We start from the raw sequence: 18,311 nt of genomic DNA, 5'->3' as shown, positions 1-18,311 counted from the left end.
ACTCCGCAAGTTTTTTCAAGAGGAAGAGAATCGTAATACAAAGCTTTGGTGAAAACTAAAAAGCATGTCAACGGTACCAGGAATTCCCAGCCAGTCTCCCATGCTGGTACTTGCCCAGCCTCAAGTAGCTCAGCATTTGCGATCTGACGAGGGCAGGCCCATTCAGCATAAAGAAGTAATTGACAGATAGGTCTGTAGCACAAATTTGGGTCTTTTCAAGCGGAAAAAAATCGTAAGGGTAAGCTTTGATAAAAACAAAAAGCACGTCAACGGTACCAGGGATTCCCAGCCAGTCTCCCATGCTGGTACTTGCCCAGCCTCAAGCTGCTTTGCATTTGCGATCTGACGAGGGCAGGCACATTCAGCTTAGAGTGACCGTTGACAGATAGTTAGCACCAGTGCGGGTCTTTTCAAGCGGAAAAAAATCGTAAGGGTAAGCTTTGATAAAAACAAAAAGCACGTCAACGGTACCAGGGATTCCCAGCCAGTCTCCCATGCTGGTACTTGCCCAGCCTCAAGCTGCTTTGCATTTGCGATCTGACGAGGGCAGGCACATTCAGCTTAGAGTGACCGTTGACAGATAGTTAGCACCAGTGCGGGTCTTTTCAAGCGGAAAAAAATCGTAAGGGTAAGCTTTGATAAAAACACAAAGCACGTCAACGGTACCAGGGATTCCCAGCCAGTCTCCCATGCTGGTACTTGCCCAGCCTCAAGCTGCTTTGCATTTGCGATCTGACGAGGGCAGGCACATTCAGCTTAGAGTGACCATAGACAGATCGTTAGCACCAGTGCGGGTCTTTTCAAGCGGAAAAAAATCGTAAGGGTAAGCTTTGATAAAAACAAAAAGCACGTCAGCGGTACCAGGGATTCCCAGCCAGTCTCCCATGCTGGTACTTGCCCAGCCTCAAGCTGCTTAGCATTTGCGATCTGACGAGAGCAGGCACATTCAGCTTAGAGTGGCCATTGACAGATAGTGAGCAACTCTGCGGGCCTTTTCAAGAGGAATAGAATTGTAAGGGTAAGCTTTGATGAAAAAAAAAGAAACGTCAATGGCACCAGGGATTCCCAGCCAGTCTCCCATGCTGGTACTTGCCCAGCCTCAAGCTGCTTTGCATTTGCGATCTGACGAGGGCAGGCACATTCAGCTTAGAGTGGCCATTGACAGACAGTTAGCACCTGTGCGGGTCTTTTCAAGCGGAAAAAATCGTAAGTGTAAGCTTTGATAAAAACAAAACAATGTGGGAACCGTGCCAGGGATTCCCTGCCAGTCTACCAAGCTGATACTTGCCCAGCCTCAAGCTACTTTGCATTTGTGATCTGACGAAGGCAGGAACATTGAGCTTAGTGCGGCCATTGATGGATTGTTAGCAACTCCGCAAGTTTTTTCAAGAGGAAGAGAATCGTAATACAAAGCTTTGATGAAAACTAAAAAGCATGTCAACGGTACCAGGGATTCCCAGCCAGTCTCCCATGCTGGTACTTGCCCAGCCTCAAGCTGCTTTGCATTTGCGATCTGACGAGGGCAGGCACATTCAGCTTAGAGTGACCGTTGACAGATAGTTAGCACCAGTGCGGGTCTTTTCAAGCGGAAAAAAATCGTAAGGGTAAGCTTTGATAAAAACAAAAAGCTCGTCAACGGTACCAGGGATTCCCAGCCAGTCTCCCATGCTGGTACTTGCCCAGCCTCAAGCTGCTTTGCATTTGCGATCTGAAGAGGGCAGGCACATTCAGCTTAGAGTGACCGTTGACAGATAGTTAGCACCAGTGCGGGTCTTTTCAAGCGGAAAAAAATCGTAAGGGTAAGCTTTGATAAAAACAAAAAGCACGTCAACGGTACCAGGGATTCCCAGCCAGTCTCCCATGCTGGTACTTGCCCAGCCTCAAGCTGCTTAGCATTTGCGATCTGACGAGAGCAGGAACATTCAGCTTAGAGTGGCCATTGACAGATAGTGAGCAACTCTGCGGGCCTTTTCAAGAGGAATAGAATCGTAAGGGTAAGCTTTGATGAAAAAAAAAGAAACGTCAATGGCACCAGGGATTCCTAGCCAGTCTCCCATGCTGGTACTTGCCCAGCCTCAAGCTGCTTTGCATTTGCGATCTGACGAGGGCAGGCACATTCAGCTTAGAGTGGCCATTGACAGACAGTTAGCACCTGTGCGGGTCTTTTCAAGCGGAAAAAATCGTAAGTGTAAGCTTTGATAAAAACAAAACAATGTGGGAACCGTGCCAGGGATTCCCTGCCAGTCTACCAAGCTGATACTTGCCCAGCCTCAAGCTACTTTGCATTTGTGATCTGACGAAGGCAGGAACATTGAGCTTAGTGCGGCCATTGATGGATTGTTAGCAACTCCGCAAGTTTTTTCAAGAGGAAGAGAATCGTAATACAAAGCTTTGATGAAAACTAAAAAGCATGTCAACGGTACCAGGAATTCCCAGCCAGTCTCCCATGCTGGTACTTGCCCAGCCTCAAGTAGCTCAGCATTTGCGATCTGACGAGGGCAGGCCCATTCAGCATAAAGAAGTAATTGACAGATAGGTCTGTAGCACAAATTTGGGTCTTTTCAAGCGGCAAAAAATCGTAAGGGTAAGCTTTGATAAAAACAAAAAGCACGTTAACGGTACCAGGGATTCCCAGCCAGTCTCCCATGCTGGTACTTGCCCAGCCTCAAGCTGCTTTGCATTTGCGATCTGACGAGGGCAGGCACATTCAGCTTAGAGTGACCGTTGACAGATAGTTAGCACCAGTGCGGGTCTTTTCAAGCGGAAAAAAATTGTAAGGGTAAGCTTTGATAAAAACAAAAAGCACGTCAACGGTACCAGGGATTCCCAGCCAGTCTCCCATGCTGGTACTTGCCCAACCTCAAGCTACTTTGCATTTGCGATCTGACGAGGGCAGGCACATTCAGCTTAGAGTGACCGTTGACAGATAGTTAGCACCAGTGCGGGTCTTTTCAAGCGGAAAAAAATCGTAAGGGTAAGCTTTGATAAAAACACAAAGCACGTCAACGGTACCAGGGATTCCCAGCCAGTCTCCCATGCTGGTACTTGCCCAGCCTCAAGCTGCTTTGCATTTGCGATCTGACGAGGGCAGGCACATTCAGCTTAGAGTGACCATAGACAGATCGTTAGCACCAGTGCGGGTCTTTTCAAGCGGAAAAAAATCGTAAGGGTAAGCTTTGATAAAAACAAAAAGCACGTCAGCGGTACCAGGGATTCCCAGCCAGTCTCCCATGCTGGTACTTGCCCAGCCTCAAGCTGCTTAGCATTTGCGATCTGACGAGAGCAGGCACATTCAGCTTAGAGTGGCCATTGACAGATAGTGAGCAACTCTGCGGGCCTTTTCAAGAGGAATAGAATTGTAAGGGTAAGCTTTGATGAAAAAAAAAGAAACGTCAATGGCACCAGGGATTCCCAGCCAGTCTCCCATGCTGGTACTTGCCCAGCCTCAAGCTGCTTTGCATTTGCGATCTCACGAGGGCAGGCACATTCAGCTTAGAGTGGCCATTGACAGACAGTTAGCACCTGTGCGGGTCTTTTCAAGCGGAAAAAATCGTAAGTGTAAGCTTTGATAAAAACAAAACAATGTGGGAACCGTGCCAGGGATTCCCTGCCAGTCTACCAAGCTGATACTTGCCCAGCCTCAAGCTACTTTGCATTTGTGATCTGACGAAGGCAGGAACATTGAGCTTAGTGCGGCCATTGATGGATTGTTAGCAACTCCGCAAGTTTTTTCAAGAGGAAGAGAATCGTAATACAAAGCTTTGATGAAAACTAAAAAGCATGTCAACGGTACCAGGGATTCCCAGCCAGTCTCCCATGCTGGTACTTGCCCAGCCTCAAGCTGCTTTGCATTTGCGATCTGACGAGGGCAGGCACATTCAGCTTAGAGTGACCGTTGACAGATAGTTAGCACCAGTGCGGGTCTTTTCAAGCGGAAAAAAATCGTAAGGGTAAGCTTTGATAAAAACAAAAAGCACGTCAACGGTACCAGGGATTCCCAGCCAGTCTCCCATGCTGGTACTTGCCCAGCCTCAAGCTGCTTTGCATTTGCGATCTGACGAGGGCAGGCACATTCAGCTTAGAGTGACCGTTGACAGATAGTTAGCACCAGTGCGGGTCTTTTCAAGCGGAAAAAAATCGTAAGGGTAAGCTTTGATAAAAACAAAAAGCACGTCAACGGTACCAGGGATTCCCAGCCAGTCTCCCATGCAGGTACTTGCCCAGCCTCAAGCTGCTTTGCATTTGCGATCTGAAGAGGGCAGGCACATTCAACTTAGAGTGACCGTTGACAGATAGTTAGCACCAGTGCGGGTCTTTTCAAGCGGAAAAAAATCGTAAGGGTAAGCTTTGATAAAAACAAAAAGCACGTCAACGGTACCAGGGAGTCCCAGCCAGTCTCCCATGCTGGTACTTGCCCAGCCTCAAGCTGCTTTGCATTTGCGATCTGACGAGGGCAGGCACATTCAGCTTAGAGTGGCCATTGACAGACAGTTAGCACCTGTGCGGGTCTTTTCAAGCGGAAAAAATCGTAAGTGTAAGCTTTGATAAAAACAAAACAATGTGGGAACTGTGCCAGGGATTCCCTGCCAGTCTACCAAGCTGATACTTGCCCAGCCTCAAGCTACTTTGCATTTGTGATCTGACGAAGGCAGGAACATTGAGCTTAGTGCGGCCATTGATGGATTGTTAGCAACTCCGCAAGTTTTTTCAAGAGGAAGAGAATCGTAATACAAAGCTTTGATGAAAACTAAAAAGCATGTCAACGGTACCAGGAATTCCCAGCCAGTCTCCCATGCTGGTACTTGCCCAGCCTCAAGTAGCTCAGCATTTGCGATCTGACGAGGGCAGGCCCATTCAGCATAAAGAAGTAATTGACAGATAGGTCTGTAGCACAAATTTGGGTCTTTTCAAGCGGCAAAAAATCGTAAGGGTAAGCTTTGATAAAAACAAAAAGCACGTTAACGGTACCAGGGATTCCCAGCCAGTCTCCCATGCTGGTACTTGCCCAGCCTCAAGCTGCTTTGCATTTGCGATCTGACGAGGGCAGGCACATTCAGCTTAGAGTGGCCATTGACAGACAGTTAGCACCTGTGCGGGTCTTTTCAAGCGGAAAAAATCGTAAGTGTAAGCTTTGATAAAAACAAAACAATGTGGGAACCGTGCCAGGGATTCCCTGCCAGTCTACCAAGCTGATACTTGCCCAGCCTCAAGCTACTTTGCATTTGTGATCTGACGAAGGCAGGAACATTGAGCTTAGTGCGGCCATTGATGGATTGTTAGCAACTCCGCAAGTTTTTTCAAGAGGAAGAGAATCGTAATACAAAGCTTTGATGAAAACTAAAAAGCATGTCAACGGTACCAGGAATTCCCAGCCAGTCTCCCATGCTGGTACTTGCCCAGCCTCAAGTAGCTCAGCATTTGCGATCTGACGAGGGCAGGCCCATTCAGCATAAAGAAGTAATTGACAGATAGGTCTGTAGCACAAATTTGGGTCTTTTCAAGCGGCAAAAAATCGTAAGGGTAAGCTTTGATAAAAACAAAAAGCACGTTAACGGTACCAGGGATTCCCAGCCAGTCTCCCATGCTGGTACTTGACCAGCCTCAAGCTGCTTTGCATTTGCGATCTGACGAGGGCAGGCACATTCAGCTTAGAGTGACCGTTGACAGATAGTTAGCACCAGTGCGGGTCTTTTCAAGCGGAAAAAAATCGTAAGGGTAAGCTTTGATAAAAACAAAAAGCACGTCAACGGTACCAGGGATTCCCAGCCAGTCTCCCATGCTGGTACTTGCCCAGCCTCAAGCTGTTTTGCATTTGCGATCTGACGAGGGCAGGCACATTCAGCTTAGAGTGACCGTTGACAGATAGTTAGCACCAGTGCGGGTCTTTTCAAGCGGAAAAAAATCGTAAGGGTAAGCTTTGATAAAAACAAAAAGCACGTCAACGGTACCAGGGATTCCCAGCCAGTCTCCCATGCTGGTACTTGCCCAGCCTCAAGCTGCTTTGCATTTGCGATCTGACGAGGGCAGGCACATTCAGCTTAGAGTGACCGTTGACAGATAGTTAGCACCAGTGCGGGTCTTTTCAAGCGGAAAAAAATCGTAAGGGTAAGCTTTGATAAAAACAAAAAGCACGTCAACGGTACCAGGGATTCCCAGCCAGTCTCCCATGCTGGTACTTGCCCAGCCTCAAGCTGCTTTGCATTTGCGATCTGACGAGGGCAGGCACATTCAGCTTAGAGTGACCATTGACAGATCGTTAGCACCAGTGCGGGTCTTTTCAAGCGGAAAAAAATCGTAAGGGTAAGCTTTGATAAAAACAAAAAGCACGTCAGCGGTACCAGGGATTCCCAGCCAGTCTCCCATGCTGGTACTTGCCCAGCCTCAAGCTGCTTAGCATTTGCGATCTGACGAGAGCAGGCACATTCAGCTTAGAGTGGCCATTGACAGATAGTGAGCAACTCTGCGGGCCTTTTCAAGAGGAATAGAATCGTAAGGGTAAGCTTTGATGAAAAAAAAAGGAACGTCAATGGCACCAGGGATTCCCAGCCAGTCTCCCATGCTGGTACTTGCCCAGCCTCAAGCTGCTTTGCATTTGCGATCTGACGAGGGCAGGCACATTCAGCTTAGAGTGGCCATTGACAGACAGTTAGCACCTGTGCGGGTCTTTTCAAGCGGAAAAAATCGTAAGTGTAAGCTTTGATAAAAACAAAACAATGTGGGAACCGTGCCAGGGATTCCCTGCCAGTCTACCAAGCTGATACTTGCCCAGCCTCAAGCTACTTTGCATTTGTGATCTGACGAAGGCAGGAACATTGAGCTTAGTGCGGCCATTGATGGATTGTTAGCAACTCCGCAAGTTTTTTCAAGAGGAAGAGAATCGTAATACAAAGCTTTGATGAAAACTAAAAAGCATGTCAACGGTACCAGGGATTCCCAGCCAGTCTCCCATGCTGGTACTTGCCCAGCCTCAAGCTGCTTTGCATTTGCGATCTGACGAGGGCAGGCACATTCAGCTTAGAGTGACCGTTGACAGATAGTTAGCACCAGTGCGGGTCTTTTCAAGCGGAAAAAAATCGTAAGGGTAAGCTTTGATAAAAACAAAAAGCACGTCAACGGTACCAGGGATTCCCAGCCAGTCTCCCATGCTGGTACTTGCCCAGCCTCAAGCTGCTTTGCATTTGCAATCTGACGAGGGCAGGCACATTCAGCTTAGAGTGACCGTTGACAGATAGTTAGCACCAGTGCGGGTCTTTTCAAGCGGAAAAAAATCGTAAGGGTAAGCTTTGATAAAAACAAAAAGCACGTCAACGGTACCAGGGATTCCCAGCCAGTCTCCCATGCTGGTACTTGCCCAGCCTCAAGCTGCTTTGCATTTGCGATCTGACGAGGGCAGGCACATTCAGCTTAGAGTGACCATTGACAGATCGTTAGCACCAGTGCGGGTCTTTTCAAGCGGAAAAAAATCGTAAGGGTAAGCTTTGATAAAAACAAAAAGCACGTCAGCGGTACCAGGGATTCCCAGCCAGTCTCCCATGCTGGTACTTGCCCAGCCTCAAGCTGCTTAGCATTTGCAATCTGACGAGAGCAGGCACATTCAGCTTAGAGTGGCCATTGACAGATAGTGAGCAACTCTGCGGGCCTTTTCAAGAGGAATAGAATCGTAAGGGTAAGCTTTGATGAAAAAAAAAGAAACGTCAATGGCACCAGGGATTCCCAGCCAGTCTCCCATGCTGGTACTTGCCCAGCCTCAAGCTGCATTGCATTTGCGATCTGACGAGGGCAGGCACATTCAGCTTAGAGTGGCCATTGACAGACAGTTAGCACCTGTGCGGGTCTTTTCAAGCGGAAAAAATCGTAAGTGTAAGCTTTGATAAAAACAAAACAATGTGGGAACCGTGCCAGGGATTCCCTGCCAGTCTACCAAGCTGATACTTGCCCAGCCTCAAGCTACTTTGCATTTGTGATCTGACGAAGGCAGGAACATTGAGCTTAGTGCGGCCATTGATGGATTGTTAGCAACTCCGCAAGTTTTTTCAAGAGGAAGAGAATCGTAATACAAAGCTTTGATGAAAACTAAAAAGCATGTCAACGGTACCAGGGATTCCCAGCCAGTCTCCCATGCTGGTACTTGCCCAGCCTCAAGCTGCTTTGCATTTGCGATCTGACGAGGGCAGGCACATTCAGCTTAGAGTGACCGTTGACAGATAGTTAGCACCAGTGCGGGTCTTTTCAAGTGGAAAAAAATCGTAAGGGTAAGCTTTGATAAAAACAAAAAGCACGTCAACGGTACCAGGGATTCCCAGCCAGTCTCCCATGCTGGTACTTGCCCAGCCTCAAGCTGCTTTGCATTTGCGATCTGACGAGGGCAGGCACATTCAGCTTAGAGTGGCCATTGACAGACAGTTAGCACCTGTGCGGGTCTTTTCAAGCGGAAAAAATCGTAAGTGTAAGCTTTGATAAAAACAAAACAATGTGGGAACCGTGCCAGGGATTCCCTGCCAGTCTACCAAGCTGATACTTGCCCAGCCTCAAGCTACTTTGCATTTGTGATCTGACGAAGGCAGGAACATTGAGCTTAGTGCGGCCATTGATGGATTGTTAGCAACTCCGCAAGTTTTTTCAAGAGGAAGAGAATCGTAATACAAAGCTTTGATGAAAACTAAAAAGCATGTCAACGGTACCAGGAATTCCCAGCCAGTCTCCCATGCTGGTACTTGCCCAGCCTCAAGTAGCTCAGCATTTGCGATCTGACGAGGGCAGGCCCATTCAGCATAAAGATGTAATTGACAGATAGGTCTGTAGCACAAATTTGGGTCTTTTCAAGCGGCAAAAAATCGTAAGGGTAAGCCTTGATAAAAACAAAAAGCACGTTAACGGTACCAGGGATTCCCAGCCAGTCTCCCATGCTGGTACTTGCCCAGCCTCAAGCTGCTTTGCATTTGCGATCTGACGAGGGCAGGCACATTCAGCTTAGAGTGACCGTTGACAGATAGTTCGCACCAGTGCGGGTCTTTTCAAGCGGAAAAAAATCGTAAGGGTAAGCTTTGATAAAAACAAAAAGCACGTCAACGGTACCAGGGATTCCCAGCCAGTCTCCCATGCTGGTACTTGCCCAGCCTCAAGCTGCTTTGCATTTGCGATCTGACGAGGGAAGGCACATTCAGCTTAGAGTGACCGTTGACAGATAGTTAGCACCAGTGCGGGTCTTTTCAAGCGGAAAAAAATCGTAAGGGTAAGCTTTGATAAAAACAAAAAGCACGTCAACGGTACCAGGGATTCCCAGCCAGTCTCCCATGCTGGTACTTGCCCAGCCTCAAGCTGCTTTGCATTTGCGATCTGACGAGGGCAGGCACATTCAGCTTAGAGTGACCATTGACAGATCGTTAGCAGCAGTGCGGGTCTTTTCAAGCGGAAAAAAATCGTAAGGGTAAGCTTTGATAAAAACAAAAAGCACGTCAGCGGTACCAGGGATTCCCAGCCAGTCTCCCATGCTGGTACTTGCCCAGCCTCAAGCTGCTTAGCATTTGCGATCTGACGAGAGCAGGCACATTCAGCTTAGAGTGGCCATTGACAGATAGTGAGCAACTCTGCGGGCCTTTTCAAGAGGAATAGAATCGTAAGGGTAAGCTTTGATGAAAAAAAAAGAAACGTCAATGGCACCAGGGATTCCCAGCCAGTCTCCCATGCTGGTACTTGCCCAGCCTCAAGCTGCTTTGCATTTGCGATCTGACGAGGGCAGGCACATTCAGCTTAGAGTGGCCATTGACAGACAGTTAGCACCTGTGCGGGTCTTTTCAAGCGGAAAAAATCGTAAGTGTAAGCTTTGATAAAAACAAAACAATGTGGGAACCGTGCCAGGGATTCCCTGCCAGTCTACCAAGCTGATACTTGCCCAGCCTCAAGCTACTTTGCATTTGTGATCTGACGAAGGCAGGAACATTGAGCTTAGTGCGGCCATTGATGGATTGTTAGCAACTCCGCAAGTTTTTTCAAGAGGAAGAGAATCGTAATACAAAGCTTTGATGAAAACTAAAAAGCATGTCAACGGTACCAGGGATTCCCAGCCAGTCTCCCATGCTGGTACTTGCCCAGCCTCAAGCTGCTTTGCATTTGCGATCTGACGAGGGCAGGCACATTCAGCTTAGAGTGACCGTTGACAGATAGTTAGCACCAGTGCGGGTCTTTTCAAGCGGAAAAAAATCGTAAGGGTAAGCTTTGATAAAAACAAAAAGCACGTCAACGGTACCAGGGATTCCCAGCCAGTCTCCCATGCTGGTACTTGCCCAGCCTCAAGCTGCTTTGCATTCTGACGAGGGCAGGCACATTCAGCTTAGAGTGACCGTTGACAGATAGTTAGCACCAGTGCGGGTCTTTTCAAGCGGAAAAAAATCGTAAGGGTAAGCTTTGATAAAAACAAAAAGCACATCAACGGTACCAGGGATTCCCAGCCAGTCTCCCATGCTGGTACGTGCCCAGCCTCAAGCTGCTTTGCATTTGCGATCTGACGAGGGCAGGCACATTCAGCTTAGAGTGACCATTGACAGATCGTTAGCACCAGTGCGGGTCTTTTCAAGCGGAAAAAAATCGTAAGGGTAAGCTTTGATAAAAACAAAAAGCACGTCAGCGGTACCAGGGATTCCCAGCCAGTCTCCCATGCTGGTACTTGCCCAGCCTCAAGCTGCTTAGCATTTGCGATCTGACGAGAGCAGGCACATTCAGCTTAGAGTGGCCATTGACAGATAGTGAGCAACTCTGCGGGCCTTTTCAAGAGGAATAGAATCGTAAGGGTAAGCTTTGATGAAAAAAAAAGAAACGTCAATGGCACCAGGGATTCCCAGCCAGTCTCCCATGCTGGTACTTGCCCAGCCTCAAGCTGCTTTGCATTTGCGATCTGACGAGGGCAGGCACATTCAGCTTAGAGTGGCCATTGACAGACAGTTAGCACCTGTGCGGGTCTTTTCAAGCGGAAAAAATCGTAAGTGTAAGCTTTGATAAAAACAAAACAATGTGGGAACCGTGCCAGGGATTCCCTGCCAGTCTACCAAGCTGATACTTGCCCAGCCTCAAGCTACTTTGCATTTGTGATCTGACGAAGGCAGGAACATTGAGCTTAGTGCGGCCATTGATGGATTGTTAGCAACTCCGCAAGTTTTTTCAAGAGGAAGAGAATCGTAATACAAAGCTTTGATGAAAACTAAAAAGCATGTCAACGGTACCAGGGATTCCCAGCCAGTCTCCCATGCTGGTACTTGCCCAGCCTCAAGCTGCTTTGCATTTGCGATCTGACGAGGGCAGGCACATTCAGCTTAGAGTGACCGTTGACAGATAGTTAGCACCAGTGCGGGTCTTTTCAAGCGGAAAAAAATCGTAAGGGTAAGCTTTGATAAAAACAAAAAGCACGTCAACGGTACCAGGGATTCCCAGCCAGTCTCCCATGCTGGTACTTGCCCAGCCTCAAGCTGCTTTGCATTTGCGATCTGACGAGGGCAGGCACATTCAGCTTAGAGTGACCGTTGACAGATAGTTAGCACCAGTGCGGGTCTTTTCAAGCGGAAAAAAATCGTAAGGGTAAGCTTTGATAAAAACAAAAAGCACGTCAACGGTACCAGGGATTCCCAGCCAGTCTCCCATGCTGGTACTTGCCCAGCCTCAAGCTGCTTTGCATTTGCGATCTGAAGAGGGCAGGCACATTCAGCTTAGAGTGACCGTTGACAGATAGTTAGCACCAGTGCGGGTCTTTTCAAGCGGAAAAAAATCGTAAGGGTAAGCTTTGATAAAAACAAAAAGCACGTCAACGGTACCAGGGATTCCCAGCCAGTCTCCCATGCTGGTACTTGCCCAGCCTCAAGCTGCTTAGCATTTGCGATCTGACGAGAGCAGGCACATTCAGCTTAGAGTGGCCATTGACAGATAGTGAGCAACTCTGCGGGCCTTTTCAAGAGGAATAGAATCGTAAGGGTAAGCTTTGATGAAAAAAAAAGAAACGTCAATGGCACCAGGGATTCCCAGCCAGTCTCCCATGCTGGTACTTGCCCAGCCTCAAGCTGCTTTGCATTTGCTATCTGACGAGGGCAGGCACATTCAGCTTAGAGTGGCCATTGACAGACAGTTAGCACCTGTGCGGGTCTTTTCAAGCGGAAAAAATCGTAAGTGTAAGCTTTGATAAAAACAAAACAATGTGGGAACCGTGCCAGGGATTCCCTGCCAGTCTACCAAGCTGATACTTGCCCAGCCTCAAGCTACTTTGCATTTGTGATCTGACGAAGGCAGGAACATTGAGCTTAGTGCGGCCATTGATGGATTATTAGCAACTCCGCAAGTTTTTTCAAGAGGAAGAGAATCGTAATACAAAGCTTTGATGAAAACTAAAAAGCATGTCAACGGTACCAGGAATTCCCAGCCAGTCTCCCATGCTGGTACTTGCCCAGCCTCAAGTAGCTCAGCATTTGCGATCTGACGAGGGCAGGCCCATTCAGCATAAAGAAGTAATTGACAGATAGGTCTGTAGCAGAAATTTGGGTCTTTTCAAGCGGCAAAAAATCGTAAGGGTAAGCTTTGATAAAAACAAAAAGCACGTTAACGGTACCAGGGATTCCCAGCCAGTCTCCCATGCTGGTACTTGCCCAGCCTCAAGCTGCTTTGCATTTGCGATCTGACGAGGGCAGGCACATTGAGCTTAGAGTGACCGTTGACAGATAGTTAGCACCAGTGCGGGTCTTTTCAAGCGGAAAAAAATCGTAAGGGTAAGCTTTGATAAAAACAAAAAGCACGTCAACGGTACCAGGGATTCCCAGCCAGTCTCCCATGCTGGTACTTGCCCAGCCTCAAGCTGCTTTGCATTTGCGATCTGACGAGGGCAGGCACATTCAGCTTAGAGTGACCGTTGACAGATAGTTAGCACCAGTGCGGGTCTTTTCAAGCGGAAAAAAATCGTAAGGGTAAGCTTTGATAAAAACAAAAAGCACGTCAACGGTACCAGGGATTCCCAGCCAGTCTCCCATGCTGGTACTTGCCCAGCCTCAAGCTGCTTTGCATTTGCGATCTGACGAGGGCAGGCACATTCAGCTTAGAGTGACCATTGACAGATCATTAGCACCAGTGCGGGTCTTTTCAAGCGTAAAAAAATCGTAAGGGTAAGCTTTGATAAAAACAAAAAGCACGTCAGCGGTACCAGGGATTCCCAGCCAGTCTCCCATGCTGGTACTTGCCCAGCCTCAAGCTGCTTAGCATTTGCGATCTGACGAGAGCAGGCACATTCAGCTTAGAGTGGCCATTGACAGATAGTGAGCAACTCTGCGGGCCTTTTCAAGAGGAATAGAATCGTAAGGGTAAGCTTTGATGAAAAAAAAAGAAACGTCAATGGCACCAGGGATTCCCAGCCAGTCTCCCATGCTGGTACTTGCCCAGCCTCAAGCTGCTTTGCATTTGCTATCTGACGAGGGCAGGCACATTCAGCTTAGAGTGGCCATTGACAGACAGTTAGCACCTGTGCGGGTCTTTTCAAGCGGAAAAAATCGTAAGTGTAAGCTTTGATAAAAACAAAACAATGTGGGAACCGTGCCAGGGATTCCCTGCCAGTCTACCAAGCTGATACTTGCCCAGCCTCAAGCTACTTTGCATTTGTGATCTGACGAAGGCAGGAACATTGAGCTTAGTGCGGCCATTGATGGATTATTAGCAACTCCGCAAGTTTTTTCAAGAGGAAGAGAATCGTAATACAAAGCTTTGATGAAAACTAAAAAGCATGTCAACGGTACCAGGAATTCCCAGCCAGTCTCCCATGCTGGTACTTGCCCAGTCTCAAGTAGCTCAGCATTTGCGATCTGACGAGGGCAGGCCCATTCAGCATAAAGAAGTAATTGACAGATAGGTCTGTAGCAGAAATTTGGGTCTTTTCAAGCGGCAAAAAATCGTAAGGGTAAGCTTTGATAAAAACAAAAAGCACGTCAACGGTACCAGGGATTCCCAGCCAGTCTCCCATGCTGGTACTTGCCCAGCCTCAAGCTGCTTTGCATTTGCGATCTGAAGAGGGCAGGCACATTCAGCTTAGAGTGACCGTTGACAGATAGTTAGCACCAGTGCGGGTCTTTTCAAGCGGAAAAAAATCGTAAGGGTAAGCTTTGATAAAAACAAAAAGCACGTCAACGGTACCAGGGATTCCCAGCCAGTCTCCCATGCTGGTACTTGCCCAGCCTCAAGCTGCTTAGCATTTGCGATCTGACGAGAGCAGGCACATTCAGCTTAGAGTGGCCATTGACAGATAGTGAGCAACTCTGCGGGCCTTTTCAAGAGGAATAGAATCGTAAGGGTAAGCTTTGATGAAAAAAAAAGAAACGTCAATGGCACCAGGGATTCCCAGCCAGTCTCCCATGCTGGTACTTGCCCAGCCTCAAGCTGCTTTGCATTTGCTATCTGACGAGGGCAGGCACATTCAGCTTAGAGTGGCCATTGACAGACAGTTAGCACCTGTGCGGGTCTTTTCAAGCGGAAAAAATCGTAAGTGTAAGCTTTGATAAAAACAAAACAATGTGGGAACCGTGCCAGGGATTCCCTGCCAGTCTACCAAGCTGATACTTGCCCAGCCTCAAGCTACTTTGCATTTGTGATCTGACGAAGGCAGGAACATTGAGCTTAGTGCGGCCATTGATGGATTATTAGCAACTCCGCAAGTTTTTTCAAGAGGAAGAGAATCGTAATACAAAGCTTTGATGAAAACTAAAAAGCATGTCAACGGTACCAGGAATTCCCAGCCAGTCTCCCATGCTGGTACTTGCCCAGCCTCAAGTAGCTCAGCATTTGCGATCTGACGAGGGCAGGCCCATTCAGCATAAAGAAGTAATTGACAGATAGGTCTGTAGCAGAAATTTGGGTCTTTTCAAGCGGCAAAAAATCGTAAGGGTAAGCTTTGATAAAAACAAAAAGCACGTTAACGGTACCAGGGATTCCCAGCCAGTCTCCCATGCTGGTACTTGCCCAGCCTCAAGCTGCTTTGCATTTGCGATCTGACGAGGGCAGGCACATTGAGCTTAGAGTGACCGTTGACAGATAGTTAGCACCAGTGCGGGTCTTTTCAAGCGGAAAAAAATCGTAAGGGTAAGCTTTGATAAAAACAAAAAGCACGTCAACGGTACCAGGGATTCCCAGCCAGTCTCCCATGCTGGTACTTGCCCAGCCTCAAGCTGCTTTGCATTTGCGATCTGACGAGGGCAGGCACATTCAGCTTAGAGTGACCGTTGACAGATAGTTAGCACCAGTGCGGGTCTTTTCAAGCGGAAAAAAATCGTAAGGGTAAGCTTTGATAAAAACAAAAAGCACGTCAACGGTACCAGGGATTCCCAGCCAGTCTCCCATGCTGGTACTTGCCCAGCCTCAAGCTGCTTTGCATTTGCGATCTGACGAGGGCAGGCACATTCAGCTTAGAGTGACCATTGACAGATCATTAGCACCAGTGCGGGTCTTTTCAAGCGTAAAAAAATCGTAAGGGTAAGCTTTGATAAAAACAAAAAGCACGTCAGCGGTACCAGGGATTCCCAGCCAGTCTCCCATGCTGGTACTTGCCCAGCCTCAAGCTGCTTAGCATTTGCGATCTGACGAGAGCAGGCACATTCAGCTTAGAGTGGCCATTGACAGATAGTGAGCAACTCTGCGGGCCTTTTCAAGAGGAATAGAATCGTAAGGGTAAGCTTTGATGAAAAAAAAAGAAACGTCAATGGCACCAGGGATTCCCAGCCAGTCTCCCATGCTGGTACTTGCCCAGCCTCAAGCTGCTTTGCATTTGCTATCTGACGAGGGCAGGCACATTCAGCTTAGAGTGGCCATTGACAGACAGTTAGCACCTGTGCGGGTCTTTTCAAGCGGAAAAAATCGTAAGTGTAAGCTTTGATAAAAACAAAACAATGTGGGAACCGTGCCAGGGATTCCCTGCCAGTCTACCAAGCTGATACTTGCCCAGCCTCAAGCTACTTTGCATTTGTGATCTGACGAAGGCAGGAACATTGAGCTTAGTGCGGCCATTGATGGATTATTAGCAACTCCGCAAGTTTTTTCAAGAGGAAGAGAATCGTAATACAAAGCTTTGATGAAAACTAAAAAGCATGTCAACGGTACCAGGAATTCCCAGCCAGTCTCCCATGCTGGTACTTGCCCAGTCTCAAGTAGCTCAGCATTTGCGATCTGACGAGGGCAGGCCCATTCAGCATAAAGAAGTAATTGACAGATAGGTCTGTAGCAGAAATTTGGGTCTTTTCAAGCGGCAAAAAATCGTAAGGGTAAGCTTTGATAAAAACAAAAAGCACGTTAACGGTACCAGGGATTCCCAGCCAGTCTCCCATGCTGGTACTTGCCCAGCCTCAAGCTGCTTTGCATTTGCGATCTGACGAGGGCAGGCACATTGAGCTTAGAGTGACCGTTGACAGATAGTTAGCACCAGTGCGGGTCTTTTCAAGCGGAAAAAAATCGTAAGGGTAAGCTTTGATAAAAACAAAAAGCACGTCAACGTTACCAGGGATTCCCAGCCAGTCTCCCATGCTGGTACTTGCCCAGCCTCAAGCTGCTTTGCATTTGCGATCTGACGAGGGCAGGCACATTCAGCTTAGAGTGACCATTGACAGATCGTTAGCACCAGTGCGGGTCTTTTCAAGCGTAAAAAAATCGTAAGGGTAAGCTTTGATAAAAACAAAAAGCACGTCAGCGGTACCAGGGATTCCCAGCCAGTCTCCCATGCTGGTACTTGCCCAGCCTCAAGCTGCTTAGCATTTGCGATCTGACGAGAGCAGGCACATTCAGCTTAGAGTGGCCATTGACAGATAGTGAGCAACTCTGCGGGCCTTTTCAAGAGGAATAGAATCGTAAGGGTAAGCTTTGATGAAAAAAAAAGAAACGTCAATGGCACCAGGGATTCCCAGCCAGTCTCCCATGCTGGTACTTGCTCAGCCTCAAGCTGCTTTGCATTTGCGATCTGACGAGGGCAGGCACATTCAGCTTAGAGTGGCCATTGACAGACAGCTAGCACCTGTGCGGGTCTTTTCAAGCGGAAAAAATCGTAAGTGTAAGCTTTGATAAAAACAAAACAATGTGGGAACCGTGCCAGGGATTCCCTGCCAGTCTACCAAGCTGATACTTGCCCAGCCTCAAGCTACTTTGCATTTGTGATCTGACGAAGGCAGGAACATTGAGCTTAGTGCGGCCATTGATGGATTGTTAGCAACTTCGCAAGTTTTTTCAAGAGGAAGAGAATCGTAATACAAAGCTTTGATGAAAACTAAAAAGCATGTCAACGGTACCAGGGATTCCCAGCCAGTCTCCCATGCTGGTACTTGCCCAGCCTCAAGCTGCTTTGCATTTGCGATCTGACGAGGGCAGGCACATTCAGCTTAGAGTGACCGTTGACAGATAGTTAGCACCAGTGCGGGTCTTTTCAAGCGGAAAAAAATCGTAAGGGTAAGCTTTGATAAAAACAAAAAGCACGTCAACGGTACCAGGGATTCCCAGCCAGTCTCCCATGCTGGTACTTGCCCAGCCTCAAGCTGCTTTGCATTTGCGATCTGACGAGGGCAGGCACATTCAGCTTAGAGTGACCGTTGACAGATAGTTGGCACCAGTGCGGGTCTTTTCAAGCGGAAAAAAATCGTAAGGGTAAGCTTTGATAAAAACAAAAAGCACGTCAACGGTACCAGGGATTCCCAGCCAGTCTCCCATGCTGGTACTTGCCCAGCCTCAAGCTGCTTTGCATTTGCGATCTGAAGAGGGCAGGCACATTCAGCTTAGAGTGACCGTTGACAGATAGTTAGCACCAGTGCGGGTCTTTTCAAGCGGAAAAAAATCGTAAGGGTAAGCTTTGATAAAAACAAAAAGCACGTCAACGGTACCAGGGATTCCCAGCCAGTCTCCCATGCTGGTACTTGCCCAGCCTCAAGCTGCTTAGCATTTGCGATCTGACGAGAGCAGGCACATTCAGCTTAGAGTGGCCATTGACAGATAGTGAGCAACTCTGCGGGCCTTTTCAAGAGGAATAGAATCGTAAGGGTAAGCTTTGATGAAAAAAAAAGAAACGTCAATGGCACCAGGGATTCCCAGCCAGTCTCCCATGCTGGTACTTGCCCAGCCTCAAGCTGCTTTGCATTTGCGATCTGACGAGGGCAGGCACATTCAGCTTAGAGTGGCCATTGACAGACAGTTAGCACCTGTGCGGGTCTTTTCAAGCGGAAAAAATCGTAAGTGTAAGCTTTGATAAAAACAAAACAATGTGAGAACCGTGCCACGGATTCCCTGCCAGTCTACCAAGCTGATACTTGCCCAGCCTCAAGCTACTT

At 48.0% G+C, this 18,311-nt stretch overlaps 42 pseudogenes; all 42 read right to left on the bottom strand.

Annotated features, from left to right (window-relative positions):
• Window positions 1–264: 264 nt before the first annotated feature.
• Window positions 265–383, bottom strand: LOC138658499 (5S ribosomal RNA; annotated as a pseudogene).
• Window positions 384–459: 76 nt separating this feature from the next.
• LOC138658498 (5S ribosomal RNA) lies at window positions 460–578 on the bottom strand (annotated as a pseudogene).
• Window positions 579–849: 271 nt separating this feature from the next.
• On the bottom strand, window positions 850–968 carry LOC138659123 (5S ribosomal RNA; annotated as a pseudogene).
• Window positions 969–1,044: 76 nt separating this feature from the next.
• LOC138658888 (5S ribosomal RNA) lies at window positions 1,045–1,163 on the bottom strand (annotated as a pseudogene).
• Window positions 1,164–1,435: 272 nt separating this feature from the next.
• Window positions 1,436–1,554, bottom strand: LOC138659791 (5S ribosomal RNA; annotated as a pseudogene).
• Window positions 1,555–1,630: 76 nt separating this feature from the next.
• LOC138659421 (5S ribosomal RNA) lies at window positions 1,631–1,749 on the bottom strand (annotated as a pseudogene).
• A 76-nt stretch (window positions 1,750–1,825) lies between these two features.
• Window positions 1,826–1,944, bottom strand: LOC138659670 (5S ribosomal RNA; annotated as a pseudogene).
• A 1,251-nt stretch (window positions 1,945–3,195) lies between these two features.
• On the bottom strand, window positions 3,196–3,314 carry LOC138659122 (5S ribosomal RNA; annotated as a pseudogene).
• A 467-nt stretch (window positions 3,315–3,781) lies between these two features.
• Window positions 3,782–3,900, bottom strand: LOC138659790 (5S ribosomal RNA; annotated as a pseudogene).
• A 76-nt stretch (window positions 3,901–3,976) lies between these two features.
• Window positions 3,977–4,095, bottom strand: LOC138658497 (5S ribosomal RNA; annotated as a pseudogene).
• Window positions 4,096–5,741: 1,646 nt separating this feature from the next.
• LOC138659392 (5S ribosomal RNA) lies at window positions 5,742–5,860 on the bottom strand (annotated as a pseudogene).
• A 76-nt stretch (window positions 5,861–5,936) lies between these two features.
• LOC138658495 (5S ribosomal RNA) lies at window positions 5,937–6,055 on the bottom strand (annotated as a pseudogene).
• A 76-nt stretch (window positions 6,056–6,131) lies between these two features.
• Window positions 6,132–6,250, bottom strand: LOC138659324 (5S ribosomal RNA; annotated as a pseudogene).
• Window positions 6,251–6,326: 76 nt separating this feature from the next.
• Window positions 6,327–6,445, bottom strand: LOC138659121 (5S ribosomal RNA; annotated as a pseudogene).
• Window positions 6,446–6,521: 76 nt separating this feature from the next.
• On the bottom strand, window positions 6,522–6,640 carry LOC138658887 (5S ribosomal RNA; annotated as a pseudogene).
• A 272-nt stretch (window positions 6,641–6,912) lies between these two features.
• Window positions 6,913–7,031, bottom strand: LOC138659789 (5S ribosomal RNA; annotated as a pseudogene).
• Window positions 7,032–7,302: 271 nt separating this feature from the next.
• Window positions 7,303–7,421, bottom strand: LOC138659323 (5S ribosomal RNA; annotated as a pseudogene).
• A 662-nt stretch (window positions 7,422–8,083) lies between these two features.
• Window positions 8,084–8,202, bottom strand: LOC138659788 (5S ribosomal RNA; annotated as a pseudogene).
• A 1,056-nt stretch (window positions 8,203–9,258) lies between these two features.
• LOC138659322 (5S ribosomal RNA) lies at window positions 9,259–9,377 on the bottom strand (annotated as a pseudogene).
• A 76-nt stretch (window positions 9,378–9,453) lies between these two features.
• Window positions 9,454–9,572, bottom strand: LOC138659119 (5S ribosomal RNA; annotated as a pseudogene).
• A 76-nt stretch (window positions 9,573–9,648) lies between these two features.
• Window positions 9,649–9,767, bottom strand: LOC138658886 (5S ribosomal RNA; annotated as a pseudogene).
• A 272-nt stretch (window positions 9,768–10,039) lies between these two features.
• On the bottom strand, window positions 10,040–10,158 carry LOC138659787 (5S ribosomal RNA; annotated as a pseudogene).
• A 460-nt stretch (window positions 10,159–10,618) lies between these two features.
• LOC138659118 (5S ribosomal RNA) lies at window positions 10,619–10,737 on the bottom strand (annotated as a pseudogene).
• Window positions 10,738–10,813: 76 nt separating this feature from the next.
• LOC138658885 (5S ribosomal RNA) lies at window positions 10,814–10,932 on the bottom strand (annotated as a pseudogene).
• A 272-nt stretch (window positions 10,933–11,204) lies between these two features.
• Window positions 11,205–11,323, bottom strand: LOC138659786 (5S ribosomal RNA; annotated as a pseudogene).
• A 76-nt stretch (window positions 11,324–11,399) lies between these two features.
• LOC138658494 (5S ribosomal RNA) lies at window positions 11,400–11,518 on the bottom strand (annotated as a pseudogene).
• A 76-nt stretch (window positions 11,519–11,594) lies between these two features.
• LOC138659420 (5S ribosomal RNA) lies at window positions 11,595–11,713 on the bottom strand (annotated as a pseudogene).
• A 76-nt stretch (window positions 11,714–11,789) lies between these two features.
• LOC138658813 (5S ribosomal RNA) lies at window positions 11,790–11,908 on the bottom strand (annotated as a pseudogene).
• An 861-nt stretch (window positions 11,909–12,769) lies between these two features.
• On the bottom strand, window positions 12,770–12,888 carry LOC138658493 (5S ribosomal RNA; annotated as a pseudogene).
• A 76-nt stretch (window positions 12,889–12,964) lies between these two features.
• Window positions 12,965–13,083, bottom strand: LOC138659321 (5S ribosomal RNA; annotated as a pseudogene).
• A 76-nt stretch (window positions 13,084–13,159) lies between these two features.
• LOC138659117 (5S ribosomal RNA) lies at window positions 13,160–13,278 on the bottom strand (annotated as a pseudogene).
• Window positions 13,279–13,944: 666 nt separating this feature from the next.
• On the bottom strand, window positions 13,945–14,063 carry LOC138659418 (5S ribosomal RNA; annotated as a pseudogene).
• A 76-nt stretch (window positions 14,064–14,139) lies between these two features.
• Window positions 14,140–14,258, bottom strand: LOC138658801 (5S ribosomal RNA; annotated as a pseudogene).
• An 861-nt stretch (window positions 14,259–15,119) lies between these two features.
• On the bottom strand, window positions 15,120–15,238 carry LOC138658492 (5S ribosomal RNA; annotated as a pseudogene).
• A 76-nt stretch (window positions 15,239–15,314) lies between these two features.
• On the bottom strand, window positions 15,315–15,433 carry LOC138659320 (5S ribosomal RNA; annotated as a pseudogene).
• Window positions 15,434–15,509: 76 nt separating this feature from the next.
• Window positions 15,510–15,628, bottom strand: LOC138659116 (5S ribosomal RNA; annotated as a pseudogene).
• Window positions 15,629–16,684: 1,056 nt separating this feature from the next.
• LOC138659115 (5S ribosomal RNA) lies at window positions 16,685–16,803 on the bottom strand (annotated as a pseudogene).
• Window positions 16,804–17,270: 467 nt separating this feature from the next.
• On the bottom strand, window positions 17,271–17,389 carry LOC138659784 (5S ribosomal RNA; annotated as a pseudogene).
• Window positions 17,390–17,465: 76 nt separating this feature from the next.
• On the bottom strand, window positions 17,466–17,584 carry LOC138658491 (5S ribosomal RNA; annotated as a pseudogene).
• A 76-nt stretch (window positions 17,585–17,660) lies between these two features.
• Window positions 17,661–17,779, bottom strand: LOC138659417 (5S ribosomal RNA; annotated as a pseudogene).
• Window positions 17,780–17,855: 76 nt separating this feature from the next.
• On the bottom strand, window positions 17,856–17,974 carry LOC138658789 (5S ribosomal RNA; annotated as a pseudogene).
• A 76-nt stretch (window positions 17,975–18,050) lies between these two features.
• On the bottom strand, window positions 18,051–18,169 carry LOC138658883 (5S ribosomal RNA; annotated as a pseudogene).
• Window positions 18,170–18,311: the final 142 nt, after the last annotated feature.

Source organism: Ranitomeya imitator, chromosome 1 (assembly GCF_032444005.1).
Source record: "Ranitomeya imitator isolate aRanImi1 chromosome 1, aRanImi1.pri, whole genome shotgun sequence".
Lineage (NCBI taxonomy): Eukaryota > Metazoa > Chordata > Amphibia > Anura > Dendrobatidae > Ranitomeya > Ranitomeya imitator.
The sequence above is the reverse complement of the archived record's forward strand: the minus strand, read 5'-3'. Positions and strand labels throughout refer to the sequence as shown.